Genomic DNA, 26178 nt, shown 5'->3' with positions numbered 1-26178 from the left:
TGAGATCCTCCTCAGGTAAATTACATCTTATGTTTCTGTATTAAGATTACACACTCCTGAGTTCTAGATAAGGCAGTAATTACACGCCCCCCCCCCCAAAAAAAACCCAGCACATTGAAAACTTTCTGTAAGTTTATCCTGAGCCTTAAGGATGTATGGGGTTTTTTTTTGCCTTAGTTGTTGCGTATCTTCAAAGTTGTGTTCTACTTTGTTTTTTCATCCTATTGGTCTCTGTCCTAAAGGGAATCCTATCTAGGCACACAGTCAGCAGTTTACTGTGGCACAGGTTTTGTGAAACTGTAAAATGCATGCTTTACATTTAATTGCCATTCTTAGACTAAAAGCACATTAAGTCCCCACTCTGTACCAGTCACAGGCTGTTTCTAGACTGGGACTTTATATTTTTTGCTCTTGTGAGCTAGAAGATCCTTGAGGGAACTCCTTGAGTATCTTACTTTGCAGATCAGTGAGCTGGGTCTCACTTGAGGCCTGGCCCTGGAACCCAGCTCTCCTGGCTTCTACAATCCTGCCGTTCATTATCATTGCGGCACTAAAAGTAGAATTGGCCTTCTGGCGAAGTGCTTTGCTGAATGAAATTGTTGTCATCTTGAAATAGGTATGGCATCTCAGTAGAACAGAGGTGAGTATGGGTACTCATTTATATTATGATGTGTTTGGTATATTTTACCTCAGAATCATGTTTGCCTCCTTTGTTTTATAAATTGTGGCTATGTATGTAATCTTTTTCATATACTTTATTCATTTTTTCTTCGATAGAATGCTTTTACTTTTACATTGCTATTCTTTAGCACAGTGGTTCTCAACCCTCCTGACACAGCAACCCTTTAATCTAGCTCCTCATGTTATGGTGACCGCCCCCACTCCATAAAATTATTTTTGTTGCTACTTTATAACTCTAATATTGCTCCTCTTATGCATGCTAATATAAATAGCTGGTAAGCAGGATATCTGATATTTTCAAAGTTGCTCTAAAATATCATTTGGCAGCCCTCCTCCTGAAGTAGCAGATGAGAGACAGTTGAGGACCAGTGCTTTAGCATAAGGAAACAGAGTAGTATATGTTAACTTAAGACAGATCTAATGAAAACTGCTTTGTGTTTTTTATTATGTTGATTGCTACTTAACATTATTTCAGAATGAAAACCAAGAATTCTGCATGGTTTCCCATTAGTGCATTCCCCTGGATTTGTGTGAATGGGCTGAAGACAGATTGGAAATCTAAAACTGGGGTTCTCACTCCAAAGAAAAGCTTATAGTGAAAATGTCTAAATGCTTGCCACAGCATTCAGTTGGCAATCTGATTGCAGTGTTCTGTGTAGCAGGGTCCTGGATGAGACAAGGAAGAATCTGCAGCCATTGAGAACAGATACATGTCCCAGTACCAGTAAGTCAACTAAGAGAATGCTTTCTTCCCTAATCGGGGCCAGGAAGAGGATGTCTGGGGAGCCAATTGTAGGTGAGTCATTTTTTTCTCCTCTTCTCCTGTGTCTCTGATTGCAGTGATCTTTCCCCTTGCAAGGGTCTGGATAAATACTGGCTCCTTATTGCATGTGCTCAGACAAGTAGCTGACGGCGAAGAGCACTTTTAAAAGGATTGATGAGCTTAAAAGACACTCATTAGAGTGCACCTGGATCCTGCCATGACATCACAGGCGAAGCATCAGCAGCTCTCTGGAAAGCATGGCAGCCTTTTCTCACCTCTTTCTTAACAATGAGACGTAGATTGGGCATGCTCTCTAGTCAAGCATCCTTATGAGTAAATGTCTATTTTTACGATAGAGCTGCACGTTAAAAATAGCTCCAATCAGTGTGACTCTTTCCCCCCATATGTTAAAAAGTTATACACAAGTTAAAATATCTCAGATTGCTTAAATTCCTTTGAACGCAAAGCACATTCCTTTTTCACTTAGAGAGGACTGGACTGGGTAGAGGGGAGGATTTAATACAATATATGTACTGCACACATGGGGGCGAGGGGAGGGGAGTACCTCCTCAACTCTGCTTGTTATTTGATTTGAGACTTCCCAGTAGCAAAGCTTCTAGACTAAATTTGAAATTTCTGACTGTTAAAAAATTCATTAATATTTGGCGGGCACCGTCTTCTTCCTGGAGCGATTGTTTATTTTTGTTGCTGAGAGCAATTAGCTAGAATAGTCACAGTTGCAGCTGTTAGACACTATAAGCTCCAGTGGAGAGCACAAAGGCCTTATGCACATTTTGAGTCTGTATTTGGATTGTTTTTAATGGGCGATTCTTCTGGAGTCTACTGTGTTAGCGAATTTGATTGGGTGATCCTAAGCCAAATTGAGTGCACAGTGGGATCATCAGCACGCTGTGTTGATCAGAGTCGCGTCAACACCTTGCTGGGATGTGGAAGCCAAGATGGCTGGGACTGCTCTGTGTCTCCACAACTTTCTGTCTGCATCCTTTCCAAGCAAACCTGGATGTGGTTCATCAAAACATTATTCTGTTCTTTAAGGGAGTATTTTCTTTTGCGTTCACCTCTTAACTTATCAGGACTTTCATGAGCCCCGATAGCCTGCATATCCAACCATGAAAAAAGATTTTCATACAGCCTGGTGCCCATTATTTTGTCTTTTTCTCAAGTAGCTTACTAGAAAATCTTGGCTCCAGCTTAATTCCTGACACTATTAAAACCGCAGCTCAAATGGAGTGATTGTTTGCTATTTTAGTAGTGTCTGCATACTTGTCTTTATGCATATAGAAGGAAGAGTATCTACCTACTTCATAATCATAATGCTTTAGGAGTCATACTATTCTCTTAATCTACACTTACTTCCTTGGCTCTCATGGTCCACTATGAAGCAGGGAATTTTGCATAACCCCCTTAGAGTTGAGGACTGGCCAGGAACCTGCATATTTTCTGTATTTCAGCAATTTGACTTTCTTATACAGTGTATCTTACTTGCTGCTGACTACAGTACCTTGAAGGACTCAACTTTAGATTGTAAGCTGGTAGAAACTGCTGTACAAAGCTACTTTAATAGTATATTCCTAGAGGAGAATCAGGGTAGGCCAGCCTTTTGGTGGGGGTAGCACTGAGGGAATTTTGAAAGGTTTTGGTGATTTTCTTCCAAGTGATCTTAAGTGAATACTAAAACCCTGTTTCCTGCTAGCTACCCCAAGTCAATTCAAAGGTTATCAGATTTTTAGGCACTTAAATGTAGTTATTTTTATAATAGACTTTCAAATGGCAGTTGATTGACCAGATGACAATCTTTTTGATTAGCCAGGTTGGATCTGTTACTGAGTCAGGTGGAGTAGTTCTTTAATCATCCTCTCTCCAATAATACCTTTCATATAATTGGGAGGTATGAACACTGCTGAATGGAAATTTTATCTAGCTATTTTAATGAAGTTTTCTTTCCTGCAAATCATTTCTTTTTAGATGACTTTATACCTAAATGTTATCGTAGTCTCTTACAGTATTCATATTTCCACATAAAAGTTTCATCAGTGTGCAGTATTTTCTTTCCTTATCCCTTCTGAGTGATAATAAGTGTAGTGATATGACCTGCATATGGGTGGCCTACATATATACTTATGGTGTGTGTATGCATGTTTGCAGGTGAGTGCATATATGTGTGTGTGCATGCATCTAGAGACCAAAGGCTGATGTTAGAGATTTCCTCTGTCACTCTCCACATTGAGTTCTGAGGCAGGGGCTCTTGCAAATCAAAGAGCTTGCCCGACCAGCTTGTTTGTGGGTGCTCTTACAGCTTGCACTTTATCTACTAAGCCATCTCTCTCATCCCATCTTGGTGGATTTGTTTCTGCAGGCTCTAAAGATGTCATGGAAACCAAAGAATATGCTTAAGCATCAAAAACGTTAGACTTGAAGAATGTGTATTAGACATTTTGTACATTGAAATTTTACTGTATGTTGGTGATGACATCTTAAATAAATTACTCAAGAACCCAGTAGTCCCCACAATCTAAGTTGAGGTGCACACCTGTGTATAGATAAGGGTGTTTTCTAAAATGAACAACACAGTATTTGGGGACAGCATTCTGATTATTTATCACCACTGCCCCAGGGACTTCAGCATCTTGTGAACTTAGTCAATTAGCTTAGTAAATTAGTCAACTTAGCTAATAACTATAATAGTATACAGAATAAAAGCACAAGTTTCTGTTCCCCTAAAGTCCTTTTGCCCTAAATATTATCTATGGATCAACAGCATTCAGGCCGTACGAGAACTTACTAAAAACTAAGTACTTGACAGGTCCAGTACTGTGTATGGAAATTTCTACTTCCCCAAAGTTTTTAGGTGGTCTGTGCTCACAAAAATTTGAGAAATACTCAAAAGACAGTGTGGTGTTTCTCAAACTTGAATGTGCTTAAGACTGACCCTGAACTTGCTAGAAAAAGAGCCCTGGACCCAGAAAATGGCTTTGAGGTTTGGGAAGGATACATATGCTGGGAGATATTCTTCCTGTGGACATTTTGTAGCACTGGTTGGGGTGCCCCCAGAGCCAGGATATTCCAACTATCATTGGATGGTTGAGTTCAATGAGATTAAGATCTTTATGGCCAGATCTAGATCTCTTCATGAAGGGTTAAGGTTGGAGCTTGGGAAGCTTACAAAGACTAGGGTGATGCAACATGTCTATAGTCATTAGGGGAAGTGCTGATCTATAGGAAGATTAAATAGGACAGGGCAATGGTGTCTGAACAGTTTCCAACAAGCTCTTTAATGGGTTGACCAGAGTCTTTGCTTATTTTATCTATCAAAAAGAAAAAAATTGCACATCTCAGCTTTTCTAAGATTCCACTTCCTTCCAAGAAGAAACTCAGATAACTTCTCATCCCTTCCCCTGGCAAAAGCTGAAGAGCAAACACAGACCAGAACTCAGGAGCTGACACAGCCATCCTCCTCTCCCTTTTTAAGTTGATGTAGAAGAGTTCTTGGCAGTTGACTTGGCTACCTACTGCTTTGCCTTTAGGCATTTTTGTGTGTTCATCCATTGAGAATATAGCTACTTTTGAGGCTCTTGAACCGTCTGCCAATGAGCACTCCCTGTAGTGTAGGCTCCCTGACACCACTCCTATATCCTTGCAAGGCTGTAGAGTATGGATTCTGGTTGGAAATTTGATGGGGACTGACATGTGTTCATGTCAACATGAGAATTATTTAAGTTAAAAATTTTTTTTATTTGTATTGGGAAAAATTTAAACAACAGAAGAACCGGAAAATTCACATTAATTTTTTGCAATACTCCCCCACAACATTAAAATCATTACTTCTCTTTTGTGTTGGTATTGCATAAATGATATATTTAATGGAAAACAAAACAACAGAAAAACCTCTTCTATTTGTATTGACCTTTGTTCTTTGAAGAAACTTGGGCACATGAGAGGGCATTTTGCCTTCAATTTTCAGATGAGAGCTTAAGAAAAGGCAGTTATTCATAGATGGATATACAGAGTATCTGCTAAGATGTGACAGGTGTGTTCTGTTTTGTTTCATGTTTTGGTTTTTTTTTTATTCCTAATAAATGTATTTTGTTTCAGTTTATATAAGTGTGTTTTCTTTAGGACAATAGTCAAGTTAAAGTTATAAGAATAGTTTTTGAAAATCATGTCCCAGGAATTCCTGGATTGTTCATTTTAGATGTGTGTGAGTGTGGGTGTGCATGTATGTGTATGTATGTGTGCAACATACTATCAGATAAAGTGTTTGTCAAAAGGTCACTAGATTATTCTGAAGGTGTTAGTTGTAAAGGCTAAAAGAAAGCCAGTTCTTCACTGAAGATCCTCTTGTGTTAATGTATTAATTCTTTGAAATTTTCATAATTCTGTTTTGATCATATTTACCCCCATCTCTTCCTAGTCCATTGTGTCTTCATTTGTCCAGTTTGTGTTGCCTATATTCTTTTGGATATGTGACCCTCCACTAAATCAGTCAAGTTACTACTGGCTTCTTTTATCTTAGGCCTATATGAAGTACCTCAGAGGTCTACAAAAAAAGATGTGGTATTTCACTCTCTACAGCTTAGGAAACAAGGTCACTTACTTGCTAAGCTCTATTTGAAATTTGGGTATTAAACATAAGCTGCCCAAACCATTCTCAACATGAAAATGTAGAGACTTGGCACAGTGATGCATACCTGTAATCCTGGCACTTGGAAGACTAAGGCAAGAGAACTGTGAGTAGGGACAAACCTAAACTGCAGAGAGATCCTGTCAGAGACGGAAGGGAATGAAAGAATGAGAATCCTGAATGCCATGTGAAATAGATAGGCCAGGTTGCTAATGGAGTACTTGTGGGTGACATGGAGGTGAGCTGTCTGAGGCTCGGGCTGCAGGGTTTGCTAGATGTACAGAGGTAGTGAGTGGCAAGGCTTGGGATGGTTGCACTTGATTGTGTTGTCTCTTGCTTCTCCCAGTATGCTTACTGTTTGGTCAGCTTTCTGATCTCTGATCAGTTTGTTAACATTGTGTTTGAAAGAAGCTGGAAAGGAGCTAAGGATCATAACGTTTCATAAAAGGGTTGTGGATACAGCAGCCCACCTTGTTTCCTTCTGCTTCCTTACCCTCTCATCCTTTCCAAATGGACAGCAGGAAGCTATGTGGTGACTGAGGACCTCCTACGAATAGTTGGATTCTAACCTAATCATAATCAAAATCCATCTCTCTGAAGCTTAATTGTTAGAAGTATAAATATTTTAAGGCCCTGCCTGTTCTAAAGTTAAATATTCTTCCCAGGAAGGAGATGGATGGATTGGTTGTGTGCATTGTAAAGGATCTGTTGGCTTACGTTGCAGCTTCGTGCTTTTATCATTAATTTTTGGTTGCACAGAGCCGGAGGTTTCAGTTACCACTGAGGAATTTCTAGCCTTTTTGTTCTGGAGACCTTTTGAGTCTAAAGATTGGATCAGGTTTGAATCCCATGGCCCTGTTGCTTCGGGGATGCTCTTTGCTTTCTGGGGGTTGACATTGCTGTTGTGGCGACCTGTTGTTCTTGAATTTCTGGTTCTCTCTGGTTATGTAGGGGACTCTTCTTCCTGTCTGGTCTACTCCAGGCTTGGGAAATGACTTGTCAACCCTGCCCTAGAGCCTGCTGGAGAGAGCTGGCAGAATCTCCTGCCCTGCTGTGAATCCCTCAGGCTTGTGAGGGAGGACAGATGGTAGGGCTAAGCTCCGAGCCACCCCTCTCCGTAATGATGAAAAATGACCAGGCTCCTGGTAAATGGAAATCAGGACCCGAACAACTTTGAATTCTGGTAAATGACTTTGAAATCAACCCAGAGTGAAGGAAGAGATTTTTTTTTTAATTAACAGTCTGCCCTTGTTATGTTTTGCATTTGAATGTAGGAAAGGTTTCCCTTCTTGTGTGCTCACCCAGGTGTGTACTCTACTGGACGGCTGGGCCCGAGGTAGTCCTATGTGCTCTTTGGGGTATAAGTAATGTCTGTAAATGCCAGGGATGCATGGCAGGTTCCCAGAGGATGGAGAATTGCCCTCTGTGGGACATGAGCATCATGAGCGGCACTGTTGACATAACCTTCTCCAGGTGTGCCTGCCTCCTCCATCGCTCACACGGAAGTTATGGTGTGTGTCAGTCCACGCCTCCAGGCTCCTGTGTCTGGAGTTAATTGTATCATTCAGTCTCTAGATTAGTTAGTGAGTTGTATGAGTCGATGATGGTCTCTGTTTACATCAGTTCCTTGTCCTGTCTCCATGAAGCATGATATTGGGGCTCCTTGTATCTTCCATCTTACTTCTCCATTATTCCTATCCTTAAGTTGTCCATTTGTACTCCAGGACCATGGCCACAGAGGCAATGGATCCGTGGAGTGTAGCATCCTGGCCTTATCCCTACTCTACTCATCTTGCCTAACCCATGAGTTATTTGGTTAAAGTTTATAATTTCTATAGGCATCCATTTTTTTTCTCCTGTAAGAATGATACCTACCTCAAAGTGTTGATGAAACTATTAGCATAATTCCTGGTACTAGGACTTAGGTTTGATTCCTAGTATACACATGGTGACTCACTACCATCTCTTAACTCCAGTCCCAGGGGATCCAGTGTTCTCTTCTGGTCTCCTCAAGCACTAGGTGTAGACATGGTTCATAGACACACATGTGAGCAAAACACCCACATGCATATAATGTTTTTAAATAATTGAAAAACATGCTTGCTGTTATTTCTCTTATTAACATTGCTTCCCTTACCACCCAAAGAAGAAAATGAATAAATCTCTAGTGAAGGAGTAAAATAAAATAAAATGGTAGCCTTAAGACTGCCATTGTCTTGATCCTATCCACTGGAGGCTGTGTTGAGTTCAATAAACAGTGACATTACAAGATGTAAGGCTTTCCTTTGCTTGGAACTCTATTGTGAGCCTAAGCAGTATCTACAAACCTGAGGCTGTCTGCCTGTCTGGTAGTGAAGAATTCAGTCTATGAAAGGGGTTCCACACCCAGTCTCAAGTTATTGAGGATTTTCATACTAGGATAAAAACATGTGTCTGATAATGTCCCTAAGCACATTTTTTAACTGTCTCTGTTACTAATGAGTTATAAACAGGAAAGGACTTTCTGGAAGACTTGGTAAAATAAAAAAAGAATGAGCATGCCCCATCTCCTTTGTTTTGTTTTATTTTATAAAGAGAGCTTTACTGTAACCCAGGCTAATCATGAATAAGCTGTGTAACTCAGGCTACCTTCAAACATCTGGTGATCCTTTCTGCCTCAGCCTCCCAAGTCCAAGAGTATGGACCTGAGCCACTGCACCCAGCTGTGGGTCACAATCTTTTGACCATATCTTTCATACTTTGATGACAAAGGCTGTCTGGGTTTCCCCACCCTGCCAACACCAATACCTGGAGAAGGTAAACATAGATGATCTTTTGTCTCTTGATGGTTCCCATGCTCGATGCCCTGCTGTCCCTTTTCAGAAAAGAGAAGTAAGAAGTAATTATTAAGAAAACTTCCCCACCATCCCTGCTGCGGCTTCCTCTGACAGGCAAGTTCTTAAACAGGCATCTTGATATTTCAGCAGATGGTGCCGAGGTTTGTTAACGCAGCCTGCGGTATTCCCAGTTCGATCCTGCATTTCTGGATTCTTTGTAATTAGCTCACAACATGGGTGAAAGTGAGCTCAGTGTAATCTAAACCCAGGGAGCTTGGAAAAAGCAACATCTGGCAGAGGAGGCAGGGCGGTTTTGCATTGCTTTCAGGGGAGTGGCCCCAGAGGTAAGCTTCATGAGATTAACAGCAGTGAGAAGTCATTGCATCTGGGTTCTGTATTCTGCCCTGGTCACCCATTTGCTTCCAGAAACAATGTAACCAAGTATTAGCTTTCATTTATAAAGCCCTTTGTCCCTTTGTCCCCAGCCTAGTCTCAGGAAAATCAAATCTTGGTTCCTGCTATAGAGTGTGCTCATCCTCCTTGTGATGGCTAATTTAGTTTGTCGGCTTAAGCTATGCCCAGGATATCCTTAAACAGACCTTTGGGGATTTCTTAACTGAAGGGGGAAAGCACAGTTTGAATATGGGTGGCATTGCCTCTGGGCAGAGGCAGAGCTCAAGCTGAGTTGAGAACTGCCTTACCTCCCTCTGCTTCCTAACCTACCTAGATGTGAGCAGGCACCCTTCTCTCTCTGCCATGCCTTCCCTGATGCATCATCTCACTCTTAAGTCTAAAGAAGTCTTTCCTCACACAGTTGCTTTTAGGTATTCCATTACCCAGAAAGCACATATTGGACAAAGTCCTTATTGTTATCTGTGATTAGAATTCCTATGTGGATGATTACTATCATTTTAGGAAAAAAAATATAGGAACGAGATTTTATAAGCAAACAGCATTTGTGAGTTACGTTGAGAGTCTAGATGTGAGCAAGAGACTTCGCCAACCTAAGTAATTAAGACACCATGTTCCTAGTGTTATAGCAACTTACTTTTTTGTAGAAGAGACTGTTTACAATCCCCTGGATACTGGGGGGTATGCGAGTGATCACTAGTGGACTGATATGAAACAGCATGGTCTGTAGAGGCCTCCAGTTACCTGAAGTAGTGATGCCCTTCCCCATTATATGGGACCTGGGAAAGGCAGTCCTGGGCGGCTGTATATTCACCACAGATTCCATACAAGGTTTTGAGACCCAAATAAGAATTCTAGTACCTCCAATGATGGGGAGAATGAGTGTGGAATGTAATCTTTCTAAACTGGAATTTTCTTTTTGTCTAAGTGCATGATTCAGAAGAAAGTTGAATGTCTTCTCTAGTGCACCTTTGTGTCTGTGTCTAATAGCAGTTGCTTTCTTAGCAGGCATGTCACTTGGTATTGACTGTTAAGTTCACATTAAGGTGTCATTGTAAATCACTATAAAAAATGGTTAAATGACTTACACGTTTCTGCCCAGTCCCCACAGTGATGCTACAAGGAGCTCAGTTATTTTGTTTTATAGACAAGGACTCTGAGATTCCCCGGGTAGTAAATAGTGGAATGGGGGTTTCACACCACGTCCGGAAGACTTCAGAAGTCTCTTGATTGAGACTAAATGAAGAGTCTGTCAGCACTTGCTTCCCTTACTGCCTCTGCTTCTGGTTGTCTAACTTTCCCCCTGTGTATAATCTTAATTTTATCTCTTTCCTATTTATGTGCCAGTATTGCGTACTTTGAAGTATTAGTAATGAAATAGAGGGAAACCTCAGACCAGAGCTCTAATTAACACTGTAAATTTATGGTCTGTTGTTCAGGGGAAAACACCCTTTGGTATAACAAGGACAAGATACCAAAGAAGATAGCTTAGGAGGGTTAAGGATAGGAGCCCTGCTGCCCCAAGTGACAAGGAAGGCTGCTGTTTAGCAAGCCAGACAGGAAAGGTCTGCTCCTCTGTGTATAGGAGTGGTCAGGAAAGTGAGGGAGTTCTCTGAAAAGGGGTCCCTAAGTGAGGGGCTCTCACTGACTTTGTGCTTACAACTAACTTCATCTGAGTTTCCTGTCTCAATGGTCAACATGGAAAGTTGTTTAAATGTTTCCAAGTAAGCTTGGGCATTGGGACCCAGGATTCCCTTCCTGAATGCTAGGCAGAGTTACTCCTAAGGAATCCTCATGGGCCAGATGGATCAGGGACGAATTTCCAAAATTAGTGCTGCACAGAGAATTCTTTCTTGTGGACTAATTCTTCTCCCCCTCTCTGAGGACCATCTGTCTCAGGGGCACAAGAAAAAATAGGCCTCTATTCCGATCTGTGGGGTTGGCGCCTGGACCTGCTCCTGTAATGCTTCCACGTGGGGGACTGCGGCATCTGTGGACCAACCCCGAGTTCCAAAGTACTGTAACCTGCAGGGAGGAATTGTAGAGTCAATACAAAATAATGTGGGTGTGAGTCCACTCACATAGGAAGCACCTATGCAAATGTAAGGAACTACATTTAGAGTGCCTTGGTGGTGTGCACCTGTAATCCTAGGGGTGGTGGCAAGGTAGGGGTACCAAATGAGGTGGGGTGATCATTGTGACTTTCTAGCCAGCCACAATAATTAAGTCAGAGAGATACCAATCCAGTGAGAAGTTTTGTCTGAAAAATAGGACACCAGCCATCAGCTTACATGAAACCACTCCGTACCCAACATAGGGTCTCTCTGTGTAACCCTGACCTGGAATTCACTCTGTAGACCAGGCTGGCCTCGAACTCAGAAATCCACCTGCCTCTGCCTCCCAGAGTGCTGGGATTACAGGTGTGCACCACCACCGCCCAGCCACACATTATTTTTTTAAGAACCTGTTTGTGTAGAACAGAGCATGTGAGCCACCATTCTAGAGCCAAAGATAAAAGTATTTTCTATAAAGAAATAGTATTTTTGGCTTTGTGGCAATATAGTTTGTGTCACAATTACTCAACTATTCTGCTGTAACTCCAAAGAACATCTCTGTAGATAATGTATAGGTAAGTTAATATGGCTGATTTCCAATAAAGCTTTATTTGCAAAATGGTGGTGATTGGCAGAATTTGGTCTGCAGGCCATAGTTTGTAGCTTGAAACTACAGGTATTCAGTATATGTGGGAGATTTCTCCCATCTAAAAGTTATTATTCATACAATATATTAACACATCAGCTGATGTCAAATCTATATTCCTTAAGTTTTAAACATTTATGTAATATGTAGTGTATGTGAATGTGCATGGTTGTAGCTGTGCATGGTAAGTGTGGAGGTGAGAAGACTCAGTTTCCTAATCTTAGGTCAGCAGGTTTACAGCAAGCACCTTTACCTGTTCAAAAGCTTGCCTGTTCCATCCCTTGGTTTTAAAGCGATTGCCTGGTTGCCCTCCTCCACCCCACTGTTCTCTGTTTAATCTCAGGCTTGCTTATTTGAAATCAGATTCAAGATGATGTCTGATGTAGCATCACACACCTTTTGAACCATTTAGATGTGATGCTTAAAACCAAGCTTGACTAGCTCAGCCTCAGGACGTTGCTGAGTGTGCTGGGTGAAGAAGGAGTTAATACTGTTGACAGACTACTTTCCTTCTAGGCTTTTCCCATATGTGGGTTGGAGTTAGTTGTTCAGCATGAAACTAACAACTTCCTTCCGGAGATGCTGTGGGTGGCTCAGCATATCACAGGCACAGGGATGGATTTAGGCCCAGTACCTTTGTTCCCTTTCCTGGTTTGGCTCTGAAAGGATACATCGAGAAAGAATAGCTGCAGATGCGAAGACCCTAAAATTATCGCAGTTATGACAGAGCTGATGTTTCCTGATTCTTGGTGGGCTTAAATTCTTTATCTCCAGACTCATGGTTAACAGTCTCTAGAAGTCAGTGCCAGGCAACGAAGAGAAGAATGAATGAAAACTGGAGAGGGGTGCAGGGGTGGAGGATGGGTGGGGACTTTTCCATACATCTCCTGTTGGTCCAGTGAACCCCAAGCCTCTGGGCAGCTATTGGTAATTAGTAGGAATTATGTAGAAGTCACATGAAAATAGTAATAGAATAATTGTCTCTGAACCTCTCAGGCTGTATTGTATTTATTCATTTACCATATATCATATTGACAGATGTGTATGAAGTCCTACAAAGGATCAGCAGCCTATTCAAGAACAGAGGAGGAGAGTAGGAAATATTATTTGCATAGATTTTTTTTTAATGTTCAGAATTTGAAGATTCTTCCTACTATAGTGTTCTTTAGGATTGTAGAGTTAAGAAAAACATATATATACATATGTATATATATATATATACACACACACACATATACACACACACATATTTGTTAATTTATTTATTTACAACCACACAAATAAAGCAATATTTTCTGCTTATAGGAAATAGTCTTCATGCTTCCTAAAAATAAAAAATCTTATTGCAGGATGTAATAAATCCCTCACTTGCCTCTTAAGAGGACAAGATAGTCAGAAATGAATTGTCCATGTGGATTGATGAGGACACGTCTGTCAGGTTGCTTTGGAGAATGAAGGGAATCTTCTAACTTAGACATAGTGAGAGGGATCAGCCTTCTTGGTAGAAATATTAAATAAGCCAAAACTCATAACGACAAAAGGACGTAGTAGGACATATCTGCCAAGCAGGGAGAGAGTGTGCAAAGAGTTGCAGACAGCAGGAATGAAGGAAGAATACAGAAGTTGAATGTTCCCCAAGCTCCTTTTAACCACAGCACATCGAGGAGAGCTGGAATAGCATACAGTGTAGGACTCAGTGTTTCTGAACAAGGACCAGACACTGATGGGCCTTCACTCTATACGAGTCAGACACTGGAAGGCCGTGAGGCCATGTATAGTGTCAGTTGGCCTGCTATACTATGACAAATACCTAAGAGAAACAACTGAACAGGTCCTTCTCTCTCCAACCCATCCAATAAACATGATTAACTAGGTTAACTGTCACATGCGCCATGTTATAAAGATGGCCCCTGCCACGGCTAGTGGGTGCTTGAACAGCAGAAACTAGGGGAGGGATGTGATTACATTGGACCATTTGGGAAGTCTTGGGTGATTGGTTGTGAGAAAGGTTAGGTTGGTGTCAAGAAAATTGGTGGAATGGTTGCTGTAGGTAAAAGGAGATAATAGTGTTCATTTCTAAAATCTGTTCAGTTAAGAACAGAGGAGTGGCCCCTGGTTCTGGAAAGGATCAGTTGCAGCAGTGTAGGGCAATACCAGAACAGGAAATTGGGAAGGGGTGGATGGGGGAACAAAGGGGAGGGAAGAGGGCTTCCGGGAGTGGGGAGCCAGGAAAGAGGAAATCATTTGAAATGTAAATAAAAAAATGTATTGAATAAAAAAAAAGAAAAGGAAAAAAAAAGAGTCTTCTCAAATTTATCAGTGGGGAAGAGAGTGGGATGAGAAGACATGGTAAGGCTACTAGTTTGGTTTTGCCATATCAGCTGCTTAATTGTTGAGCCTTGGAGCCCTGAAAAACACAGCAAATGAGTAGTTTCTTATCAAGAACCTTTTAGTTATTCGGATTGAGGAACAGTTGAACTTTGGGTGCACTGCATTTGAGGCTTGGGGCAAATGGTGGAGGTCAGGGAAGGTTCTATGGATGGCCAAGCTTGCAGATGGGAAAGTGAGCTGGCAGACTGACCTGCACTGGAGTGCCAGAGAGGTAGAAGAGTCGGACTGAGTGACTGCCGATGCCAGGTGCAAAGAGGGGCGCTCCCTGAGGAAACAGGAGGGAAATATGGACAAGAAATTGCCTGGCTCAACAGTGGTGGAACTTGGCAGTGCTGTGGAAGACTTTAATTCCAGAACCGTTCTCTTGTCCTGTTGACTGGATCAGTGTTGTATCTGTCTTTTCCTTTCATGGGCTTGCAGCTCAGCATACCTGCACTGATTTCAGTTCCATCATCGTCTCCCGGGTGGCCTGAACCTGGTTTTTACCCATTTCCCCTTTATTTTATATATTCTGTCTGTCAGGCCTTGATAAACCTGAAGAAGAGACTACAATTTTATTTAGGAAAAGCAGGCTTTTGCTCATCCTATGTTTTACCTTAGATATCTTCTCCATCATCCTTTGGACTAGGATGTAGTCTGCTTTTAGGGCCTGCACTGTGACAGGTGGCTCATACACTAAGCCTAAAACTCACTGTCAGTTAGTCTTGCTTTATCTGTGTCTATTTCCCTCTACTTTCTCTCATAATTAGTATGTAAAAATATATACATACTTACTAGAATCAAACAGACTGAAATCTAACCTGTGCTGGACTTCTGATTGGCTTCCATACCCAGAACAGCTGAGTATGTCCTTGAGCCCCACAGTGAGTGTAGTAAAATCTGTCTTATAGGTCTGTCATGACAGGTAAGTCAGATAAACCAAAGCATCTCCAGAACCTGATGCTGTATGCAGCATGTGGCTCCATGGAGACCTCAGAGCAATATGAATACTGGACATTGAGCTTCACATAGTGATTGCTTGTGAATCGGAAGGGACAATATGGAGAGATGTTCAGATGATGGATTCTTAGACATTTTCTCTACTTGTAAAGCATAGTAGAGATGGAATTTAGTAGGAAGCCTATGGAGAGAGAACCGTAAAACACCTGTTTAACTTAGTGCTCAGGCATACCAGAAATGATTGATTGCCTCTTTCTTGCCCTATGAAATTTTAGAATGCATCTTGTTTCTTGATCTCAGGAAATCACCTGTTTCTGTATCACAGACTACCTCAGGTCCTCCCTCCCTATCTTGAAATGTAGGGTCACTGGGGGAGCTTTGTCTAGCTACCCTATCAATGGAGTGATGGCACTGGGGTTAATATGGGAATGTTTCTTGTAGACACCATTTATCCCTGCTACTTTAGCACTCACACATGGCTATGCTGGCACATGGTCCTGTGTGCGAGTGAGCACACATGTTTACAACGAAATTAATTGTATGCATCCCATAATCCCCCACCCCTATTTTTTTCCTATATGCTTTACTGAAAGAAGTGGTTTCGATCCCAGTTGAAAACCCAATAAATGAGCTGTTCTAGAATCTAGGTTACAGAACCCACCTATTAGACGACAGGACTGATTCCTGATGACCTGACTCCTTAGTTTTCTCATCTTCTCTGTGCACTTCTGTTTGATGTTGTTGTTGTTTCGTTGTTGTTATTATTATTGTTGTTGTTTGCTGATGGGGGGCACGTCTATAGATGTGTTCCATATCCTGGAAGGCTAGCATCAAATACAATTATTTCAAAGTGAAATCTGTTTGTTTTTAATCCACCCAGGCAGTTTCCCATTACAGTAAAGCTTTCACAGTTGAGTACCACTGATCTCTTGTGTTCTTGAAAATGATTGGTGATTAAAATCACCCCTTTTGCAAGCAGCTACCTACTGCTGCACTCCACAGAGAATAATAAACTACCATCCACAGAAATATTAAGATACCACTTAGAGAATTAGAATTTTAACCACTTCATGTGGCTGAGGCACAGGGGCCTTTTCAGCCCAGTGCTAGTTATCTCAAAATTGGTAAGGCAGGCCAGCTTAACTCCTGCTCCCCTGGGGCTGGCTGCCTCCTGCAGTGCGGTGTGAAACTTAACTGTAATTTGTTGTGACTGATCCCTAGTGCAAGTGTTAACAGTGGCTACTTGCCACGAGGAGCGGAGTGAGAGTAAGTGTTGTTTGTGCAGACAAGAAGTGAGACCAAAATGAGGCTGCAGGTGTGATTCTAATTTGCACCTCCATTTCATTTGCCTGGAGGAACTACATCTCTTTGTCATTAGTTCTGAATATATATCCTGACAGGGGAAGGCTTACCAAATGCACTGCTAACAGATGTGGCAATCACACTTCTCTCCAGTCCCTCGGTTTTTATTCATTCATGCTTTCCCCAAATCACTTTGTTCTTGGAGGAAAGGCCCTCACCAGAACTACTCAAGAAACCAGCCAGACAGGAGACATGAGCTACAATGCCAGAGAGCATGTGGGCCATGATAAGTATCCTCTATTTTCCCTGATGATGTACCGTACAGTGTATTATGCAGGAATATCTTTGTATTAGGAGGGTAGAATTTGAAAGCCTATTCCTGAGGTTCCAAAGGTTCTTTCTGCAGACGCCTGCCCTACAAAATGTTAAATGCTTTTAGATAAAGAAATTAAGTAAAAACGTTTTAAAGGGTCCACAGTGCATATCAGAATGTTGAAGACTCAGAGTTCTGCCAAACATCAACCCACTGAACTTTGATCCTCAGCGTCTATGCCAGTTTGTTCGTAGAAAACTTCTCCACTTAGGAAATTTTGCCTCTCATCATGGCATGCAGTTGAGTGTTGGTAAATGTTCCTTGTAACGGCGTCAGAGTTCGTTACATATTCTTTAAAAGGCCAGCCACTCAGGTAGAGTGTGGTGAGTTTCAACATAATGTTCATGGGACTCTCCTTATGTTCTGTCATTGCAGTTGACTTTTAACAGACTTTTCCTAAAGAAAATAAAAGCTTAAGTTTAGGAAATCAAGCTGAGACAGTTGCTTTTTTTTTTTTTTTCAAACCAAATGTGGTAGAGGAGAAAACAGAAAGTCCTGCTAGAAACCTGATCTTAGCAGCCTTGGGAGTCTTCCCTAAATGCTGAGAGAGGCTTTTACCCCTTTACCTTAATTATTAGAAAGCCCGTGTCTGAGGTACGATGTTTGTTCAGTTCTAGCTCTTGCTGTGTATTACGGAAACAAAGCATTAAGAGATGCCCGATGGGTGTGTGTTATCTCCTCAACCCCATGACTTTTAGCGGTAACGACAAATGCGGGCTTTGAGTCCAGTATCAAAGTCCTTTGTTTTTAAGACTGTGGTGCACAGTGATATTTTTTTCAGAAGGCAATTTTCAATGCTTTCTGTAAATTCATAGCACAGGAATGTGTCTATAATGAAGCAAGAGCCCTCTTGGCTTTGCCAGCCAGCACTTGGTCACCTTAGATGTCATCTTGGCCTTCTTTACTATCCCATGACAGACATACCACCCCCACTCTCTGCTTACTGAAAACCTGAACAGCCTTCAGAGTGGTCTGTGATGCTCCAAAGAGTAATGGCTGCAGCTTGACTCTGGCTGCTCTTTTCAAGGCCACACCTCAAAGCACCACTTTGGGAGGAGCATTATATTGGAAGAGAAGCACACAGAGGTAAAGCAGGCTTAAATCACGGACCATTTCCACCACATCTTCATGAGACATCCACACTGATTATGCTATTGGCCTATGTGAACGGAAAGCTGGAATAAAAATAAACATCGTGTTTTCCCCAAAGTTAGCTCCTTATAACAGGAAATTCATAGAGAAGTGACAGGGTTGAGCAGCTCAGTAGAACAGGTGTAAGCACTTTTCTCACTTGCTTAGAAAAGAAAAAGGTTGTACAGAAAAGCACATTTCATAGTCAGTCACAGCTCATGGATTTAAAAACTAGGTGAACAGAATCCTGGTCTAGGCATATGTAGCCCAAAGGTCTTTTAGAGCCTGATTTTTCCCAGAGATGGAGCCATTCCAGGGAAGGAAGAGTTCCCAGGACTGGGTTTCCTGATTTGCTGGCAGGTTTCAGATAACTGTGCCTGGCCTCATTCGGGGACTCTGAGGTATAGGGAGGCAAGTGCTTGTAAGTAGTGCTGACAGGTTATTTTATCTTCAATTAAGTTGTAGCAAGTTGCACCAAGATCAGATTGTTCTACCTAAATTAAAGGTGTTCTTTCTCATATTGCGGTCTGTGAAGCAGGGGAGAGAGGCTCAGCCTGGGTGGAGCTGCACAGCAAGGGGCCAGGCAGCCTCACACACTGAGCCACCAAGCAAGTCAGTGAATCCTGCCCTACTTTCACTTTGCTTTCTGCACTGCGTGGAAGTCTGAGCCTCCCTCTCAGGCACAGAAAGGGAGTAATCCCCTCTGCACACCTCCTAAGACGGCCTTTAGCTGTAAAGAAGAATTAATTTTTACATGGAAAGTGGGCATTAAGCTGGTAAGCTCCCAGATTCCATTCTTCCAAGTAAAGATGCTTCTCATTAAAGTTGATTCCTGTGTCCCCATCACTGATCCTCCATTATTACCTGGGCTTGTTCTAAAGTTTATTCCTGTGTCCCCGACACTAATCTTTCATTATTACCTGGGATCTTTGACCTAGAATAAGCCACCAAATTAATGAGACATTGGTGGAGATAATCAGATTAACCTGGCAAACCCTTAAGCACCCACCATGCTCCTAGGAACTAGAGTTACTCCAATTTGTATGTTAGCCTTGCTGGGGAACATCCCTTTGTGTATTATATGAGATGCTGACCAACCCGTTAACCCAAATCCCCAGTGACAACACACTCTAGTAGGAAGATGTTGTATTGTGAGACTAAGTTCCCTGTTTCCATAAACCCAGAGAGCAAGCACAGAATGAACAGGTCAGAGGACTGCATAGGCATCATCTGCTTGCTTCAAACATCGCTTTTCTAGTTAAGTGAACAGAAGGAAGAAGGTAGAGATGTAAACTGGGCCATCCTATCCCACATCATTTGTTAGCAGAATGTGTTGTACAAGGTTGTGCTTTAGTGCTTGAGCTCAGGCATTGCACACTTGTGTGTAGCCTACCAAAGCATTCCTTCTACTTGAGGGAAATAGGCAAAAATAAGTAAATACTCAAAATAATTCTAGATCTAGGCAGTATTTTACAGGGGGACAAATATAAGAAGTTGAAAGAATAAACTGCTGGTGGAGAGTGGGAGGGAAGCCATTTTTAAAGGAAGGGCAACTAAGATGGTAGAAATTCAAGCTGGTGGCTGTTGAGAAGATAAACTCATGAAGCAGGAAGCAGAAAAGTTCTAATATGGAGAGAGCATCCCAAGTTGTACAAGTGTTGAGAGTTCACAGCTATGCAAATCAGGGTTCTCTTGAAAAATGGAACCTGTCAGGTGAGCACATGAGTGTATGCATAAAAAAGAGATCTCCTGGAAGGAACCCATTTATACATTTAGGGAGATGAGCACACTCCCAAACTGAAGATGAGTCAACCGTCTTGAGAGCCAATCATGTAGCCCAAGTGTATGAGAAATACAGGAGGTCCTCATATAGTTCCCGGACAGTGTGGCTGGCAGGCATAAGACACAGGAAGAGCTGATGTTTCGGTTTGAGACCAAAGGCAGGAGAAATCCTGGTTCAGAAGGGTTAGGTGGGAGGAGGAAGGACTGTTCTACTCACTGGAGGGTGAGCTTTCGTGTTCTTTAAAGGGCTCCAACTAAATGAGGCATGGGAATGCCAGGGAGGGTGTGCTGGTCAGTTGTATGTGTAAATTTGACTTTCGATGAATCTGCTTCGATATTCTGTTCAACTTTGTCACCAAGTGACAAATACCAAGTGGGTATTTTAAATAATGGACTAAGAAAGCATCACCTTGATCTATCTCTATCAATGGCCTGAATAAAAGAGAACACATTGCCTGCCTTACCATGCCTCTGCCTGCCTGCCAGAGCTTAAATAGTCTTTTTCTGCTTTGCACTGGGGCTTAAGCACTAACATTCTCAGCTTGGTTCTCAGGCCTTCACTGTCACATTGTAATGCCACCAACTTTGCTGGATCGCCAGGCTTATGGACAGCAGATCAGATGATGTCTCAGCCTGCAATCACATGATCCATTTCCTTAGAAATTGTTTCTCCACAACATTGGCCCATTTTTCTTGGGAATTGTAACTAATGCAGACGATGATCTCTTTTACTCAGTCTCCTATTCTGTTAATTTCCTCTGAAGCATCCATCCCTTGCTGAGGGACCTAGATAACCTTCGGTCAAGGCTCTAGGCATCACTCACCCTACTCTGGTTGCTATGTAAACTCGTCATGTATGGGCAATAGAATGGGAAAGAAGACACGAGGTTGGATAGAGTCAGAGCCTTGCAGTGGACAGGGATTTGGAGTTTATTCTAAGTCTCTTGGGTGAGGACTTTAAAGGAGCTTCAATGAAAAGCAACTCAATCCACCTATTTTAAAATTCATAGCTCTTGGGACCCAATGAGATGGTTCAGTGGATCAACACACTTGCTTGATGACTTGAGTTTAATCCTTGATCCCTACTTGGTAGAATGAAAAAAATGGTGTCCTGTGAGTTGTATACATCACACACACACACACACACACACACACACACCTAGTTTAAAACAAATTAATTTTTGAAGATGGGAGTTATGGAATATGAGGCAGCAACTGTTGAAGTAGCAATGACAAACAGACAAGGAATGTGGAATCGAGGAAAATTTGAGGAATATTTCAGATGTTTAAGTTTGGGGAGCGGATAGTGTAAATCAAGTATGACCAAGTTTTGTAGGAAGGCTTTTCTCTCTGTATGTGTTTGGTAGGATGCTAAATCCGACGGCGATCTCAGCCAGCAGTCAGCAGCCCTGTCCTCCTTGTTGTACTGGAGCTTGTGATCTAAGAAGCATCTTTTTTTGTTTGTTTGTTTTTCCAAACGTTGGAAGAACATTTTAAAAAGAACACCTTGTGACCCACAAAATCCAAAGTATTGATTATCTGGCCTATACAGAGGAGACCCATTCCAGATCACTTAACTCATAGTCCACATTAGCAGCAACACTATGGAGTATCAGTTTCTCTTTTCTGTTGTAGACCAAAATTAGCCACCAATAAAGGAAGATTTCATTCATGAGCACTGGAACCTCAACCTGTTCTAACAGCTACACGCTTTCTGAAATCAGTGAGATCTTGGAGGTGACCTCAGAGATGAGCAAAGCCATTTGTTTTGCTGGGGTTTTTACATATTTCCTCTGATGTCAGAGGGGCCAGTTGGGCAATGCTGAAGGAGAAATAGACTGAGTGGGTAGCCTTAGCTCCAAGCCAAGTAGGCTAGCACACTGGAGGGCAGTTGTGACTACAGCTCAGACTTAACTCCTCTTTCTGTTTTTTTAAACCAGTGTTCTCCAGAGGCTGTCTCCTGGATTGAATCAGTTATTCTGGCCCTGAAATGCCATACACAGGTGGCTTAGACAGTACGTTTTGGGTCTCGGCGGGTCTGGAGGTGATTTTCTTGATCCCTTCTTGGCATAGGCAAGTTTTGTATAGATAGACACCGGTTAGCCAGGGGTGACAACAAAGCAGAGCCCAGCCTACTTCTCAGAGGCAAACAAGCATGTTGGAGTCTTCAGACCATCGTGCAAGGGGTTGTGGTAAATATCCTCCAATAAACATGAATTTCACACCTGGATCCATTTTTCATTGGGGGAAACACCTGAATGTTTTTGATCAGGTCATAATTTTCTGAAACTGACATTTTCTTGGAACCTATATTGCTAGAATATATTTACACAAAGGTTTCAAGACCTTGTGATCTAAATCATAAAATCCTATAACATCTTGAGAACTGGGAATTTACATCAGGATCGAGGACCTCTGGAAGACTGAATCCTAGTTGGTAAGGAAGAGGAATCCAAAGTGGAAAGCCCCCATCAGAGGCCACAAACTCCGGCGCGAGCTTCACTGTTCGTGTCTGTTGAGTCGTGTTGGTGGAACTGTCTAGATCCTCCGTAAACTTCCAACTCTGTTGGTTCACCTTGAATGACAGGAAAGTAAGAATCCCATGCCACCATGACAGTAGATGATAGCTGGCATGATAGATTTGAAGATGGCTGAGCTGGTGTAAAGGGAACCCAGGTTTTGCATGCAGAGCCAGAATGGAGCATTCCAGGGCAGCATGCAACATTAGCACAATCGGATTCTCTCTCAGGCTTAGTGGGCTTTCAAGAGCAGTAGCATATTGTCAGTGAAAAGCATTCAGTGTTCCTTTCTCATCTCTGTTTAGTTACTGTTTCCATCTTTCTGACCTAATGTTTCCTTTCATGACTGTTTTTTTTTAACCTCCTGGAAAAAATCTGAAAAGAACCCTGAGCAGGAAGTGTTCTTTAACCAGAAAGAAAAAAAAAATCTGCTGCTCCAGCATTATTTTTTCATACTATGCTAATCATTTTTGAATACATTGTACAGATGGTAGGTTGTATTTTTATGGAGGGATTTTTTTTTTCAAGCCAAGTTCATAGACATGATCTTGAATTTGTAATGCTGTATTCCGAAGTGTCTTTTTTGGCTGTCAAAATAGTACCAGCTTTAAAAAGTACATAGACACTCTGGGCAAGGCTGATTATTTCTGCTTGCTTTCTTTATACAAAATAAGTATTTTCCCTTATTTAGAAAAACTACCATATTCATTGTAGAAGACTAGTAAATGAGAGGGGAAAATGAAGAACAGTCCGTAGGTTTAAGCACTGCTCATAAAAGCTCTCCTTAGCCTTTTGGCCTTTACCCTCCTTGCCTTTTGGGTCATAGAATAAGCAGCATCATTGAGATCCATTCTGTTCTGCCTCCTGCCTACCTGTCAGATATGCAGGAACACATACAGGATATACAGGAGAACACACTAGTGGAGGTTGTGCCTATGTGTGCCTAGGTTTGCATCATAGAATGGGGGATCTTGGTGTGGGAGGCATGGAGTCCCGGGTTTTGGTTGCAGAACTGATTGAGTTGTATATTCCTAGGAAGTCTCTTGCATGGGTTGTATCTGTAAATTAGGAGGCTTCTTAGGAAGATTCATACAGAGCCTCAAGTTCCTGTGAGGGCACATGGCAGTCATGGGACTTACCTTTTAAGCATCTGTGTATAGACTGTGTGCTTCCATAAGAAACTTCTACATGGTCACATGGTTCATAGTTTAGGTTTTGCAGAATGAGGCAAAATCAGAGGTTAAATAGCTAGCACATAGCCCCTTGATGTGAGCATTTAATGCGAAAAGAGAAGACCATCACCTAAAATAAGCAACGGACTAGATTTGCTAGCTCCTGTATTATAATCTTCACAGTCCTGTGTACATGTCACTCTTCTGTTGAGTGATGGACATGTCCAGACTGAGGGGCCAAAGCCCTAGCCTCCTCCTATTTCGAACATCCAGGTCATGTGATTTCAGTCTCCTGCCTAAAGGTTAGTCTTAATTGTATATAAACTGTGAACTCTCTTTTCTTTGTGTATTGTCTACTCTCTCCCTTTTACCATGGCCCAGCCCACTCTGATCCCTGTCTGTATCTCTTCTTCCCCACATCTCTGCTCCTGTGCTGGAACCCGCTAAGCTCTGTTCCTCCTCAGGGTCATCCCTATGCCAATCTCTCTGCATGGTGCTGATTCTTCCCTGCTTGTTTGGCTGACTTCTTATCCTTCACATCTAACTCCAAGGTGCACCTCATTTGGAGAGTCTTTCCCAAAATACTTGTCCCTATGCCCTGGATGTTCTAACACATCTTCATTTTCTGACATCTTTATTCCTCCCTTCCCGCTCCCCTTCCACTTCTTCCCCTTCTCTTTCCCTTTTCCCTTCCCCTTCCTCTTCCCCTTTAAGCACTCTGTAGATGAGTTGTCTGCATGTGTGTGTATCTGCTTCTGCTCTATAGAAAACAAGCTCCCTTCAAAGGGAAGGGAAGCAAATCCTTCTGTTTCTTAAGGCATTTCCATTGCTTTGTGGCTATAAGGCTTCCTGTTTTTGGTGAGCGCAGCATCCAGGGAGACTCATTGTCTATGGAGTGGAAGGACAAGGGGCACACATGTGACTCTCAGGAACCCACAGCAGCTGGGTTGTCTGCATAAGGCTGAAGCTAGTCTGCTGTGCAAGAAGACAGGGCATGAAACATGCCTAGCAGAGACATAGCCTCACTCTGATTGTTGTGGACAGTACTCTCATGAGTGTAAAAGGTACCCAGGATCTAGTGTGGCTTGGATTTAAATGTCAGGGTAGGATCATCATTCTGAATCTCTGACCTACTTTTAGGAGCTATTTACAGCTGTTGGTCATTAGACCACCCTTTTAATAACACAGGTAGGATCAGGATTTCTAAACTTTAGATGGATTGACTATATAGGATATATAGAACCAAAGTATCCTCCATTGTCTATGGTTGTTGTAGTCTTTCTAAAATGTTGAGTGCCATCCCATCCCTGGCCTTTATTCTTCGATGCCTCTAGCACTCCTAAAGTAAGACAGTTGAATGTGACTTCAGGTGTCACCTGCCATTTTCTGAGGTTCTAAAATCATCTCCGTCCACTGCCCTTAGGGTACTCTCCAGCCCTCTGGAATCTCTGAGCCAGAGTTGTCCTTTTGCCTAAGCTGTCTTTGTTGCATATTTATGTCTTGTAATTAAACCCTGCAGCTTACATTCATGTACTTCTTTATTTGTGTGCTTTTGTACATTCTGTCTTTGTGCTCTGCCAAGCTCATAGAAGTATCTTCTGAGTGTCTTCATTTCAATGCTGTGTTTTAATACTTAGCAGGTAGTCTCCTCTGTGGGAGGGAGTTGATAAATGCTGTCTGAATGAAATTCTACAAGGAATGTGGCTAAATGCTTTCCTTTCACTTTTGAGCAAATGATCCTTTTTCTAAAAAGAAGATTTGTTGAAGTATAATATATATAGTTCCAGAAAAGTGCACTGAGTCTGTGGCTCAGTGAATTCTCACACTCTGGGCATTGCCTTGTTCAAGCTAACATCAAGAACACAGCATGAGCAGCATCTCCAAAGCTCCCCCTATGTCCCACTTCTACTTTATAATCTTTAAAATTTTTCCTGCTTTTCAATAATGAAAAGGAATCCATGTTCGCTGTTAAAAAATTTAAAAGAGAAAAGCAAAAGGGAAAAACATACTCCTTTTTAATGCACCCGTTTTAACATTTTCACATTCTTTCCGTGTTCTCAATGCCTATATGTGCACACAAATATATTTTTAAAACTGAAACAAGATGGTAAGATAGTTTCTGTGTCTAGCTTTTCAAGTTTCTCTGTGAGTACATTTGTTAACACATATCCCTGTAAATATATGTATGTATATGTATACATATATGTACACACACTCACACAGACACATGCACATACATAACACACCCACCTAATTTGGTACATAATGACAATGTGACATTCACTGGGTGTATAAGTCATTCCCTTTTGTTGAGAAACTTGGCGTTTAGGTAGTTTCTATTTTTCTTTGATAAATACCCTTTCTAAACTTAATCATTTTATGATTTTTATTGCTATTATAGTTGCTGAATCAAATGAACCCTAATAGACTTATAATTTACATATATTTGGTTCCTAGAACCATCTTCTAATTAACAAGTTTAAAAATGGATATACAAGAATCATGAAACAGAGAAATTGAGTTTAAGATTCACTCTGAATAAAATAATCAATATAG

Source organism: Apodemus sylvaticus, chromosome 3 (genome assembly GCF_947179515.1).
Source record: "Apodemus sylvaticus chromosome 3, mApoSyl1.1, whole genome shotgun sequence".
Lineage (NCBI taxonomy): Eukaryota > Metazoa > Chordata > Mammalia > Rodentia > Muridae > Apodemus > Apodemus sylvaticus.
The sequence above is the reverse complement of the archived record's forward strand: the minus strand, read 5'-3'. Positions refer to the sequence as shown.